Below are 12,771 nucleotides of genomic sequence, written 5' to 3'. Positions count from 1 at the left end.
TGTTGTGCATTGGTGGTTTATTCAGTCCGTGCGCTGTAGGCTCGGAGGCATGTGCGCACACGACCTAACTGTAACTGTGCGACGTGGTCCGCTCTCGCCCGCTGATACGCCCCTCGTGTCTCGGTGACAAGCGGGCGTCTGCTTCGAGACGGACTCGCAAAGGGGCCGAATTTCATTAGGCACGGCCCGTAGCCCGCCTTCACGCCCGGCTGCGCCTACCTGATGGTCCGAGTCTGCCGCGAGCCTCGTTATACCTCCGGGGGGGGGGGGGGGGGATACCTCGCCTGGCCCCTGCAGCCCCCCTGTGTGACGTCCTCTGGCGCGGTACAGTCCGTGCTGCGTCACAGCCGATCCGCGCCCACTGCGAACAACAGGATACGCAGGGCACCACGCACTCTTCGCGAAAACGATTTCCAGGACCAGCTGCGTGTTTGAAACATTGCAGTATTGTCTGCGTATCGTGTGGTTTGGTTGGGTTTATTTCAGGCGTATGTCTACTGTCAGCACACAAATCACAAGCCATCCTGGCCAAATAGGTAGGGACCGGAAAAATTCGCGGATTCAATGACCTCTAGGATAGCCTCCATTATCCTCTGCATTTCTCAAGTAAACAGGCGTGGTCATTGGGTACTAAATTGTGAGGCGTCTCCACTGGGTAGCTTGTGATTCGACGCTTCTTTGGTCGATAGTCTCTCATTGGCCCAGAGAGCTCCAGTTAAACTGCGAGCCAATAGCAGAACCAGCAGTATTGTACACATGTTTGAATTTCAGCCTATCATGAAATGAATCCGCGAATTTTTCCGGTCTCTACAAATAGGACAGTGGCTTCTCTTGCAGACGGCCGCCAGTCGCAAGGAAACATTCGCCAGCACGTGTATACCTCATTGCAGCCTAAAAAGAGTTGTCAGTTTATTTCGCCAAAAAAAAAACAATACGTGCTCCTGTGGATTGCGTTCTTTGAATGATTCTCGCAACGGCGAAGATTAATTATTTAAATCGTTATTTTTGGACATACGCCATTGCTAGTTTCCACTGTCCGTCGCGGAGGAAACACGAAGAACGATTTGTTGTCTAGATTATCTGTTCAATATCGTCATTGGTTTCCTCTGTCTGTCGATAAGTTGTCCAAAGTTGTTGTTGTTGTTGTTGTTGTTTTGGTTTCCATTGTCTCGTCGTTGCTAGCCCGCTGTGTTCGTCTGTGCTGTGATATTATTATAATTACTTCCACGAAATTCTCGGCGATGGCTTTACATCGGCTGATTTTGGATTGTTTTGTGTGTGTGTTTGTGTATTTATCTTTCTTTGTCCGTTCTTCGCGTATTATCAATGACATGCATTGCAAACTAGCAACGGCGTATGTACAAAATAATGATTTAAATCATGCAAATATAGATTTCTAAGGATTAGATATAAAAACTAAAATACGCCATCTTGGTTTCCACAGAATCTTGGAAACTTAAATTTTTTTATCGATTAATTTTCAAAACTGGGCTTCTATAAATCATGGTATATCATTTAACGGAATTCCTGGATTTAATAATGAATGATTGCTGTAAATAATTTCTTCTGTTAAGTCATTGGCGATTAGTATAATTTTACTACTGTAAATGATTAAAAAAAATTTAGGTTTATTAACTATTTACATAACCGAAATTTAAAAACTTCAGCGACTGACAAAACAGACATTCACTGTACGCTTTCCGGCGTTGTTATTCTTTTATAGGAAAATGTAAACGCTACGAACACCGATGGTGTGTTTTTTTTTTGTCATGAGATCAAAGAAAACCTTCTCTTCTCGAGCATACATACATACATGTATGGGGGTGGGGGTGAGGAGGCATTCGATGGCTTTGGGAGCACGTATAGGTCGCCCACGACTATAGAGGAGTAGCTTATCGATAAAACAAAGAGAGTAGTGCGCTTGTCAAAGGATGCCAATATCTTTGCTCATCACCTTTGTCACTGGTTTCTTTTCCCAAGCTCCTGGATCGATTTTTTTTTCCGTGCATGTTTTCAAAAGCCGGATTTCCTCCCCCCCTCCCCCCCCCCCTCGTCGCTATTTCCTTTCGCAGTACATGCAGAGTAGGTGCTTTGCTTTCAGAGCGTCGTGATTGCTGTTAAATATCTCTCGGTAGCGAGTACTTGCGTTGGTGTTCTTTATTCTTCTTTTTTTATATATATATTCTGTCTTTGTTTCGCGTTGAAATTCATGAGGTTTCAAAATTAATTCCCGCCGACGTTGGCGCAAGTCCCTAACAACACAAGCGCATATTCGATTCGAGCCTCGGTTCCGATTTACATTACAAAAAAAAAGGTCGCCGTGGTGGAAGGGTTGGGGATGGGGGGGGGGGGGAGGCACCTCTTCGGAGGATACTTTCCTGTGAATGCCGGGCGCTCCGATAGTAATTGGACTGCCCGGGTTATATACAAAAAAAAAAAAGCTGTCGGGGCATGATTCTGAAGGAAGAGGGCCCGCCATTTGCATACTGTAGCCTGGTCTCGGGTGGCCACCTGTGTGGATCCAAGTATCAAGCCAGCCCTCCCCCCCCCCCCCCTTCACCCCTGAGCCTTAACCAATCCCTGCCGCCACGCCGCACTTATGTCGAAGCCCCGCTCCGACGCTAATATAACGTGGACTGGGGGTATCGTTTGATGTGCATGTCACTGGAATTTCATTATGAAGCTTTCTGCCCCCTTTCCCCCCCCCTCCCCCCGGGTTCCCCCCTTCTCTCGACCCCTACCAGCCTGACGTCTGTTTTTTTTTATTCCCTCGTATCCATCACGACCCCAAGGGAGAGAAAGAAATGGAGGCTCCTTTTTTTTATTATTATTCTATGGCAGCGTGTCCGCCATGCGTTGTAGGAGGGAGGTGGTGGGGGGGATGATGGGGGACGTGTCTCGTTATTGGGCCCCGGGACAACGATGACCGCCGTAGACGTGAAAGGCGCGGAGTCACGAGCGTCGAGAGCTTGCGGGGGCACACACACGCCCGAGGTTAGAGCGATGTCCGGCGGATTGCTGCCTCGCTCGACGGACCAATATTGTCGACCGGACGAGGCCCTCTTCCTTGTCGGGCTGTTTTCCTCCCCGGGGGTTGGTTGGGCGGTCCGGGGGCGTGTCTCGGCGGCGTCGGAGGAACCTCTCCTTCGTTTGACCAGCCCCTTCCCCCTCCCGAAGTCATTCGTCACATCAAGCCACATGCTAAGAGGAGGGGAAGGAAACTGCAGTCGATGTCTTAATTTATTTATTTTTTAACTACTTTTGGAAGGTTACCGAGTGAATATTGTTCCCCGTCGAACAATACGAAGTGTTTTCGGGAATGCTGCTGTATTTACAGATCATACATACAGTGGCAGATCTAGGATTTTGGTTTGGGAGGGGCTTGACCCAGCTCAGGCTAGGCTTTATCAAGGCAAACACTAAAACAATAGTGGACCCAGATGCTTTTGGAGGGGGCTTGAGCCCCTTAGCCCCCCCTCTGGATCCGCTACTGCATACATATATACAATTATTTCCTCCCCCCCCCCCGACATACACACAGACGCAGACACACACAGACAGACACACACAGACACACACAGACAGACAGACACACACACAACACACACACGTGTAGTCAGGATGGGACAAGAAGGGATGGGACCACTGAATATCAACAATTGTACTAGCTTTCTCTTTTGACACGCATTACAACACAATCACACGTTTTATTTAAAAATTACACGTTTTGAAAAACAAAAAAAAAAAAACACTTACAGGTCATCAGATTGCCAAAAATGCGTATTGAAGCATCATCTTTTGAAAACTTTTCTGGGTGAGGAACACAGGACCAGCCGCTTTTTCTGTGAACAGAGAGAAGTAGGACATTCCACACACACCACTCCCCTCAGACCTCTCCCCCCCCCCCCCCACATAGTGGATGAAGTAGCGCCCACAAAACTTTAAATTAAGCTATTGATGTATTTTGAAACGCTCGAATGTTTGTTTGCAGACAGCTTCAACTGTCTCGTAGGCCGCCTCGTCTTGTGTCGGCACTCCCCCGTCGCTCCCCCCCCCCCTCCTCCTCCTCCTTGTAGACTGGCAAAGGACGTAACGCTAATGGAGCACATGGCCGCAGCCAGTGGTCCGGTCGCCCCCCCCCCCTCACCCCTCGGGAGTCTCTTCCAGAACCTCCCGCCGTCAATATCACACAACTAGATTAAGGCCCGGCAACACCCTCCGTCTTTTCCTATAGCGTTTCATCGTCATTACATTTTTTTATTTGTTTGATGACACATTTCACATACGAGGTTGGCTGGCTTGTGGCTACCAGTCGCTTCGTACACAGAAAAAAAAATGTTTTGTACTTTTACAAAAGGTTCGTTTGGTAACCAGTTGCCAAATTATTGTAAAAGTGTATAACATATGACTATGGTTATTTTTTCTTATATAAAATACTTTTTTTTTTTCGAGATAATGTTGAGTATTTCTTACGAAAGTTGGCGTATAATTGATTATTTTAAGTGAGGTTTCATTAAAAATAAAATTTTTAAACAATGGGGAAAAAATAATATAATAGTCAACAATTTGGCTTTACTTCGTTTTACCATACTTATTACTTTTCACAGTTAATACAGGAACGCTATTCGAACGGTTTACAACTAACTTTAACTACTGGAGATCTTGGGACAACACAAAGCATAAATTCCTGCGTAAGAATCCGAACCCAGTATTTATGCGAGCACTATCTACCAGATAATTGTAATTTTTCATGAATATATCTGTTCCATTAAAAAAAAAGTACAGTGTAGGCGAAGAGTTCACTGAAATTTATTGTCGGCATCGGAGTCGCCATCTTCAGGGTAGCAGTTCCTGTTGAGACTGCACCATGAGAATGCTGCCCTTGTAACCTTTGCTCCCCGCCTCGCTGTCAGCACAAGCGCTGTTGCATTTCTAGCGGCGACTCAAGGAATATAGAAAAGAAATAGGCCTACTCGACGTAAAACTTAAATTAACCAGGCAAAAAATAAAACTAATAATAGTAAAACAAATTTAAAAATATGAATTAATTAATACAAAAATTTCTAAAGCTGACTAACACGATGGCTTTCGGTCCGCCTCTAATGGCCAATTAAAATATTTGAAAATTGGAAACAAAACTGAATTGAACATAAAAAATTACCAATGATTTAATAACAAGTTCCGGGTTTACAACGCTAAAATAAAAATAAATAATCATGGGGTGGCAGACATGCTACACCCTGAAGATGGCCACTGAACAGCCGGTGAACCTCTTGAGACGCGCCTGGTACCCACACAATGACCGCGAGAATACTCTGAGAATTTTTACGAAGTTTCACGTAAGTCTCACTGTACCGGGTGTGCTAGAATTCGACCGGCAATCTTCCGTTGCCGTTACGTCACGACAACAATAAGTTGAAAACTAATATTACTTCCCAATGCTGGTACACTCAACTTTGACGTTCGTGTTGTTGATGCAATTTTTTTTTTATTTTGAAAATAATTTATGAATGTTTACAAAGGAACACACATTGGATAATATTTAGTTACATCATAAAAGTTCTATAAGTAACGCAAAACTCGTCGCTGTCGTAGTATGATTTCATTGTTAAAATTATTGGACAGCCACACGTCACAAAAAATATATTGTAAATAAGAATAATACCTCTAATTGTTTTATGAAATAATTTTACGACACTTTGTTCCATCAAAAACTCTTAACTATTTGCAATAAAGGTTTTTTTTTTTAATTATTTTTTTCCCAAATTCAAAAATATCTACCGTTAATAGTTTATCTTTTTTCAGCTTATGTTTTTCGCAATGAACCCGCAGTCTAAGAGTGTTCGAATTCTGACTCATTCTACTTAAACATTTACAAATAACTTTTTTTTTTAAATATCTGCGTTATATATAGGTATTCTCTACGATTTTTTTTTACTATTTGTAAAATGTCAGGTACATATTAGTAATTAATGGTTTATTTTAAGTAAAATAAAGTTAGATGCTTACGATTACATGCATTTTTTTACTAATAATTATTTAATAGTTAAAGAAACTTTTCTGAAAAACATTATTTATGTTTCGCGGGGTTTTTGGCTTGGGCTCTTGTTTTTTTTTTTTAAAAGGAAGTGTGTTTATAATGTAATTTATATAAAAAAAATTGGTTGTCTGTAAAGTCGGTTTACGGACGATAGTTTAACGTGACAAAGTCATAATAAAACATTGATGAAATGATTGCATACTTTTATGAATAAAATTGAATCATTTTTATTGAATTATCACTATTTTGTATGGATACAAAGGAGTGAAATGAAATCTACAATTAAATTAATAAATTTACTTTTATTTGCACTCATTAATTCAAATATGTTTATTACTTTAACGAACAGATTACTTCAACTATAACTTTTATATATGTTTGCTATTTAACTTCTTACAATCTGTGATTCTGTTAAAGATAGGACGATGATAGTAAAAGTAGGAAACGAATGGGAGTGTTTCAATTTTAATGTGCCTCGAAAAAGTAAAATCGATGGTTCCAATCGAGTGGAAGAGAGATAGATGCGGCGCAAGCGTAAAATGGGCGTAACGGGACAATGAGTGTAACGGGACAATGAGCGTAATGGGACAATGAGCGTAACGGGACAATGAGTCATCCTTTTTCGTGCGTGCAGCCGGCGTTCATCTATTTATTAGACGTTGTCACTTCAAAAATGTTTAATTGGGTTCGTGCAGGGAGTACCTGCTCTTGCTAGACACCGCAGACGCCACTGCTGACTTGCTGTCCGAGGGTGTGCGCGACCCCAGTGACGTCACGCGACGCGGCGGGTCGTCCACCTGTGTCCGTCTCGTTAGCCGGCGGCCGGATCAAACGGGCGGGGCTAACCGGATCACGGACTGTGTCGCGCCTGACTCGCCGGACCGAGCGTGGGAGGAAGGGGGGGGGGGAGGCGCTAATCGCGCGAGCAAACAGCGACCGGCACGGTCCGCTGACCTCTGACCCCCGGCTCCCAGCTCCTGCAGCTCGTTTGCTCAGAGTAGTCGCTCACTGAAGCGGTGCGCATACGGTCTCCAGGCCGCAGTAACTTGTTAGTCGTTTTATAAACTTAATGTATTCTCCACCTTTAAAACCCGGCATGCTTTGCAATGCCTCTAATTTATTTTTTGTAATTTGTTTGAAGTAGGTACAAACAGGGGCGCAACAATTTAATTTCCAAAGGGGGGGGCAATATACCTTTTTATAAATAATCATCGATCCCCCTATTGAAGCGGGTGGTCCGGGGGTCCTCCCCCGGGAAAATCTGTATTTCAAGGTGGAAAATGGTGCTATTTAAGCAGTTTTATTATCTAAAAATTGATTACACAGCACTTTCTTTGCCCCTGTTTGCCCCCACTTCAAGGTTTCAGAAGGGGGAGGGGGCAAAATACCCTTCCCCCCCCTTTGTTGTTGCGCCCCTGGGTACAAATATACAAAACATCTCTCTCTAATTCTATATATCTCTATGCATATCTCTATCTCTCTTTAAAATGATTAAAGTGAATGGGTTCGTGAATATAATTTCGCGTATTGAAGTTATACTTCTGTAGGCGCGTTATAAAAAAATGTTAAGTGAAAGAAAATTTTCACAGTATAAAAAAAAGGCTACATACAAATAAAAATTATATTGATATGCTTTTTAAATCTTATACTGATCGATATTGAATACTGGTCCATATCATTAAAAACATTGATTTATTGTATGTTTCCGTATTATATTTATTTGTATTATAAATTATTACATTATTATTAATAAAGAATTAAAATCTATAAATTAAGAAAAATACATTTAGCATGTTTTTTATTTTTATTATTAATTAAAATATATCTCCATAATTTAACTAAAATTATAAAAATTGTACACACTTGTTTATATTAATATTAACTACTGAATATTTTTTTGATTTTTTTTTTAAAATTTGATTGTATTTGTACCTTACCAACCGTGTTCGTAATATCACTCCAGTTTTTTTAATTTCTATTAATTATTTTGCATGCAAAATTAAAGTTAAATTCTTATTACGCCAAGTAAGTATAACTATAGACGCACGTACATAATTACACGCACCCATTTTTATTTTTCCACAGTTGGGTCCTAGCAAGTTTGATTCCCCCCCCCCCCCCCCCTTCGTCTCTCAGAAACAGATATTCTGTAAATTTAATCGAAGTGGTTAGAGCCGTCCTCGGGAAAGCCAGTACGCATGCGCAAGAGGTGCTCTATGGTAGATTCGGGGTGTAATGTTGAGTTTGAGAAGCTCGCAGGTGTTGGGTCGGTATGCCCGCGTGCAGGCGGCTCCGTGTCTGACACGAGCCAGAACCTCCTACCCGGGCACACACACGGTGAGCAGAGCTTCAGGAAAAACAACGCGATATCAAAACTACTCAAGATATTAGAGTGGGGTCTGCTTACGAAAAGCATTTAAGAGATCGCTGAGGGCCGAAAAGTACTTTTGATTTCGGATTACATTTTTTAAACTGTATTTTTTAGAAGAGTTAAAATGGCTAAAACGCATGTTTCATAGTAATTTTTAGGCATAAAACAACCAGTACAGATTCTTGAAAGCACTTAAGGGACTCGCAATACACCTTTATCATCATTTCTCGGCCATATAATGTTACGGTCACCGCTCAAATTTCACAGTTATCCTGTGTACGACGAGAAGACTGCGCGCCAGTTCAGAGCCTTGCGCTTAGAGGCGACACCGCGCTGGAAACACCGGCGAGCGTCGCTCTTATCATCCCGCCTCGCTAACACACATTCACCTCTGCGGAGACGTGACCCTTAAGGGGTGTGAAGCTGAAAGTCGTCCGAGTATACGACTCGACGTTATAGGTGGCTGTTGTTGTCTTCGGGACCGGCGGGAGATAAAAGGTTAGTGCCGGTGGCAGATAGCTGCATCCTGTTGTCCTGTGCGGCGTTTAGGGCGCAGCTCGCTTCCCGAGTTATCAGCTGTAAATCCTTTAGAAACAGGGCTGGCCGTTTCCGTGAAATATTTCCCCGGACAGAGATTTCATGACCACAAACGTTCACCATCGCGTCTGCCTATAAATCGAGTTTTTTGTGGTGATCGATTTTCGAAATTTTCTCAAGGCGATATCTTACGAAGGGTGTTAGTTTACGGGTACCTTAAAGAATTACGTCCTGAACTGGTTCGAAAGGTTGCAGATTCTATCCGTTCTTTTGTTCACGAAGGAAGGGAGAAGAACGTAGAAGAGGAATGTTTTTCTTGCATAGTTTACATATTTTTTCCCCTCTCCATTGTTATGTCCTTTTCCTTACAGTTGTTACGATCCAGAATGTTAGCTTCGTGTAAACTTTATGAAAATAAATGACAAAAACGAAGTTTTGAAATGATGCTTGGTATCAGTGGTTATTTGAGAGAAGCTCCATAGGATTGCGTTTTATATTTTATCACACGACTTAACTTCACTCATGGACGCTGCAAGATTTGGGGGGGGGGGGGGGGAATGCATGTCGAAATTCGTAAGTTTATCATAACGAAAAAGAAAAACAATTTCTTTGCCTGAAACCAACCTTCGCAAAAATTATTTTTATTTTGTTTAGTTGATAATCATATGAAAATTATTGACTGCCATCCATGTTTACTGCATCTGTTGAAGAAAATATCGCTAATTTTTGTATGTTGATATTTAAAAAAAACACCCGAAATCGACAGACAAGGTTTTTAATTTGCAAAAATACATTTCTTACGCCTACTCGTTCGTACCCTAACTGAACTTAGGACTAAAGCATAAAAAAATCGCTTTAGAAAGCATGGAAAAAAAAGGGGGGGAGGATATCTTATCTGTGACATGAGAATGATAAATGTTTTCCCGTGGGGCTCCCTGGGAATCCTACAGGTTTTCATCCGTGCTAGATTGTAACGAGCAATTAATCATTTCTAATTATTAGTGTGATGATAATTATAATTACATTTGAACTGGGCCTTTTGCTCCCGATTGTTATAATGTAGTTTTTGGCGCCTAGTGATAAAGGGACTTGTCAAATGGTGACAGTTATCCACGCAATACTTACATCAAATAAATGAAAGATTCTTCGTAGTTTTGAGTTATCTCGGTCTTCGTAGAGTCCGACTTCGGGGCTTTGTAAACAGGGTGAACATCGACGCGAAAAGCAGTGAGAATTAATGTCCAACGTAACTCGCAAATTTTCCAAAGATTCGTCGGTGGTTTGTTACTACCGTTGTTGCTCGTGGTTTCGAGGAGAACATGCAGGGATGGCACAACCACGCACGCACTGTATCACCGTCGGGTGCCCGCGCTGTTAGAGGGAGGTGAAACCCGGGGGTAGGGCGGAGACTGTCAGCTGTCAGCTGTCAGCGGCACGCCGACCTCCTAACGACGCCGGCGGCGCTGGGCGCGCCCTGCCGTCCAAGGCAGGCGCGGAAGAGGCGTCGTCGACGATCCACCCCCCCTCCCCTCTTCAGGCGTGGCTGGCGGCCGGCCTACAAACCCCACCCCGGGGACCCCTGGTCCATCGCACCCTCGCGCAACATCTCCCGTCAAGGGTTTCCCCTCCTTCGTGTTTCCTTTTACACGTCTTCTTCGTGTTTCGTTATTGCACCGCTGTGTGAAGGCTCACTGACACTTTCTGATGCGTGACATCTTAGCTGTACGGCACTTTGGTGGGGGTAATTTCGTGGACGCGACAGAAGTCAAGGAACGAAAATAAACAACCACGGTGCTGCCATCTGTGGCGGATGGCGCAAACTAAAGTTCACAAAGAAAAAGAAAAAAAAACTTTTATAGTATTAACGGTTTAGCGAATTTCAACAAGATGGGCGGTATTTTAATAAAATCCCTTCCTTCCATAAGTAGGGACCGGAAAAATTCGCGGGTTCAATGCCCTGTAGGATGAACTCCATAGTTATACGTACACTCGGTCAAATGTCACCCACTCATTGGCTGCTGTCTTGTGAGACGTCCCAACGTAGCAGCCTGCGATTCGATAAAGCTTTGGTTTGGTGTTTCTAATTGGCCCAGAGTCATCCAGGTGAGTTGCGAGCCAATAGCAGAGGCAGCACGGAGGTATAACTATTTGTATTTTAGCCCATCGCGAAATTAATTCGCGAATTTTTCCGGTCTCTATCCTTAAGGGAACCATCGCTAGCGTAGGTGTACCTTTTTGCAGTCTAATAGGCGTACATACAGATTTGTTCACGAGTGATACATTACTAGAGACCGGAAAAATTCGCGGATTCATTTCGTGATAGGCTGAAATTCAAACGCGTGTACAATTCTGCTGGTTCTGCTATTGGCTCGCAGTTTAACTGGAGCTCTCTGGGCCAATGAGAGACTATCGACCAAAGAAGCGTCGAATCACAAGCTACCCAGTGGAGACGCCTCACAATTTAGTACCCAATGAACACGCGTGTTTACTTGAGAAATGCAGAGGATAATGAAGGCTATCCTAGAGGTCATTGAATTCGCGAATTTTTCCGGTCCCTATACATTACCCTCAACTACGTGCAGCAAGTCAGAGGATGCGGCCTTGGTATTGGCCAACGGGCGCTCTGAAATGGATTGGTTATGTTCAGAACGCGTCGCGTCGTGCCTCGGAGAGAAGTAAACCGCGGCAATGACCAATCAGTGGCCAGGAGTGGCTGTTGCCACGGGCCGGGCCCGACACCAGGCCTCGAGTGGCGAAGCAACGAGGCTGTCGCCATTCCACACTCTGCTTCTGTCAGGTTGTTTATTCTGTGTCCACGTGTTGGCGGCCGGTCTTCAGGGGGTGGACGCGCGGGTGAGTGCGCGCGTCTCGTTATTCCTTCCCCCGTCCCGTAACAGCGTCCCTCCCCGCTCTGCACACTCCACACTCCAGTCTCCACGCTCCACACTCCAGTCTCCAGACTCCTCACTGGCACGGAGTGGCTCTCCGGCGAAATTGATCGTCGGCCGGTGCTTCGCCCTCGACCAGCTTGTTGTCTCTCTCTTTCTCTCTCTCTCTCTCTCTCTCTCTCTCTCTCTCTCTCTCTCTCTCTCTCTCTCTCTCGCTGAAACCGAGCCAACCAGCAGCGACGGACATCGCTTGTTCTTCCAAAATTGCATTTTTAATGTTTCGGCGCTAACAGCGCATCTCCCAACCCCCCCCCCCAAAAAAAAACTTATTTATTAATTTTTTATTTTACCCGAGCAAGCGTTACGATCATAATTTTTTGCAGCTCTTTTTTTTTTTTTTTTTTTTTGCAGAATTGTATCTACTTATTTGTGTTTCTCCGTCGTGTTTTATTGTCAGATAATTTGGGAGACTTAACATGAAAAGGAAAAAAAAAAAGACGACTAATTTTTAGACTGTTTTTTATCGACACGCGAGCTATCTATTGTAATTTATAGACCAACATTTCTCGAAATTGATTCCCGGTATGTGCGCGTGATACGTTACGAACGCAACGATTTCTTTTTTTTACTTTTTGCGGAACTCACCGTAAACGTACCTATTTATAGGATGTTGCTCAAGTAAAATATTTAATTTGAGTCATTTCGGATTGGATCAGTTTAGAAATCAGTAGAGACTTGAAAAATTCGCGGATTCATTTCACGGTAGGCTATATATAATCCAAACAGTTTTACCTCTGACGTGCTTCTATGCTTGGTTCACAGTTTACGTCAATGACTCTAAGCCATCGAGAAACTTTCATCAACAGGCAACCCAGATTAGAAATATCTCAAGTGATCGTGTGCATATGAGTGTAGAGTCTATCCTGAGTTAATTG

The 12,771-nt window shown here is 43.4% G+C and overlaps 1 protein-coding gene across 4 annotated transcripts in view; it reads left to right on the top strand.

The window, feature by feature from the left end:
• LOC134532655 (uncharacterized) overlaps positions 1-12,771 on the top strand; it is a 542,884-nt gene that overhangs the window by 321,871 nt on the left and 208,242 nt on the right. The window lies entirely within an intron of this gene.

The sequence above is a fragment of the Bacillus rossius genome, chromosome 6, assembly GCF_032445375.1.
Source record: "Bacillus rossius redtenbacheri isolate Brsri chromosome 6, Brsri_v3, whole genome shotgun sequence".
Taxonomy (NCBI): Eukaryota; Metazoa; Arthropoda; class Insecta; order Phasmatodea; family Bacillidae; genus Bacillus; species Bacillus rossius.
The sequence above is the reverse complement of the archived record's forward strand: the minus strand, read 5'-3'. Positions and strand labels throughout refer to the sequence as shown.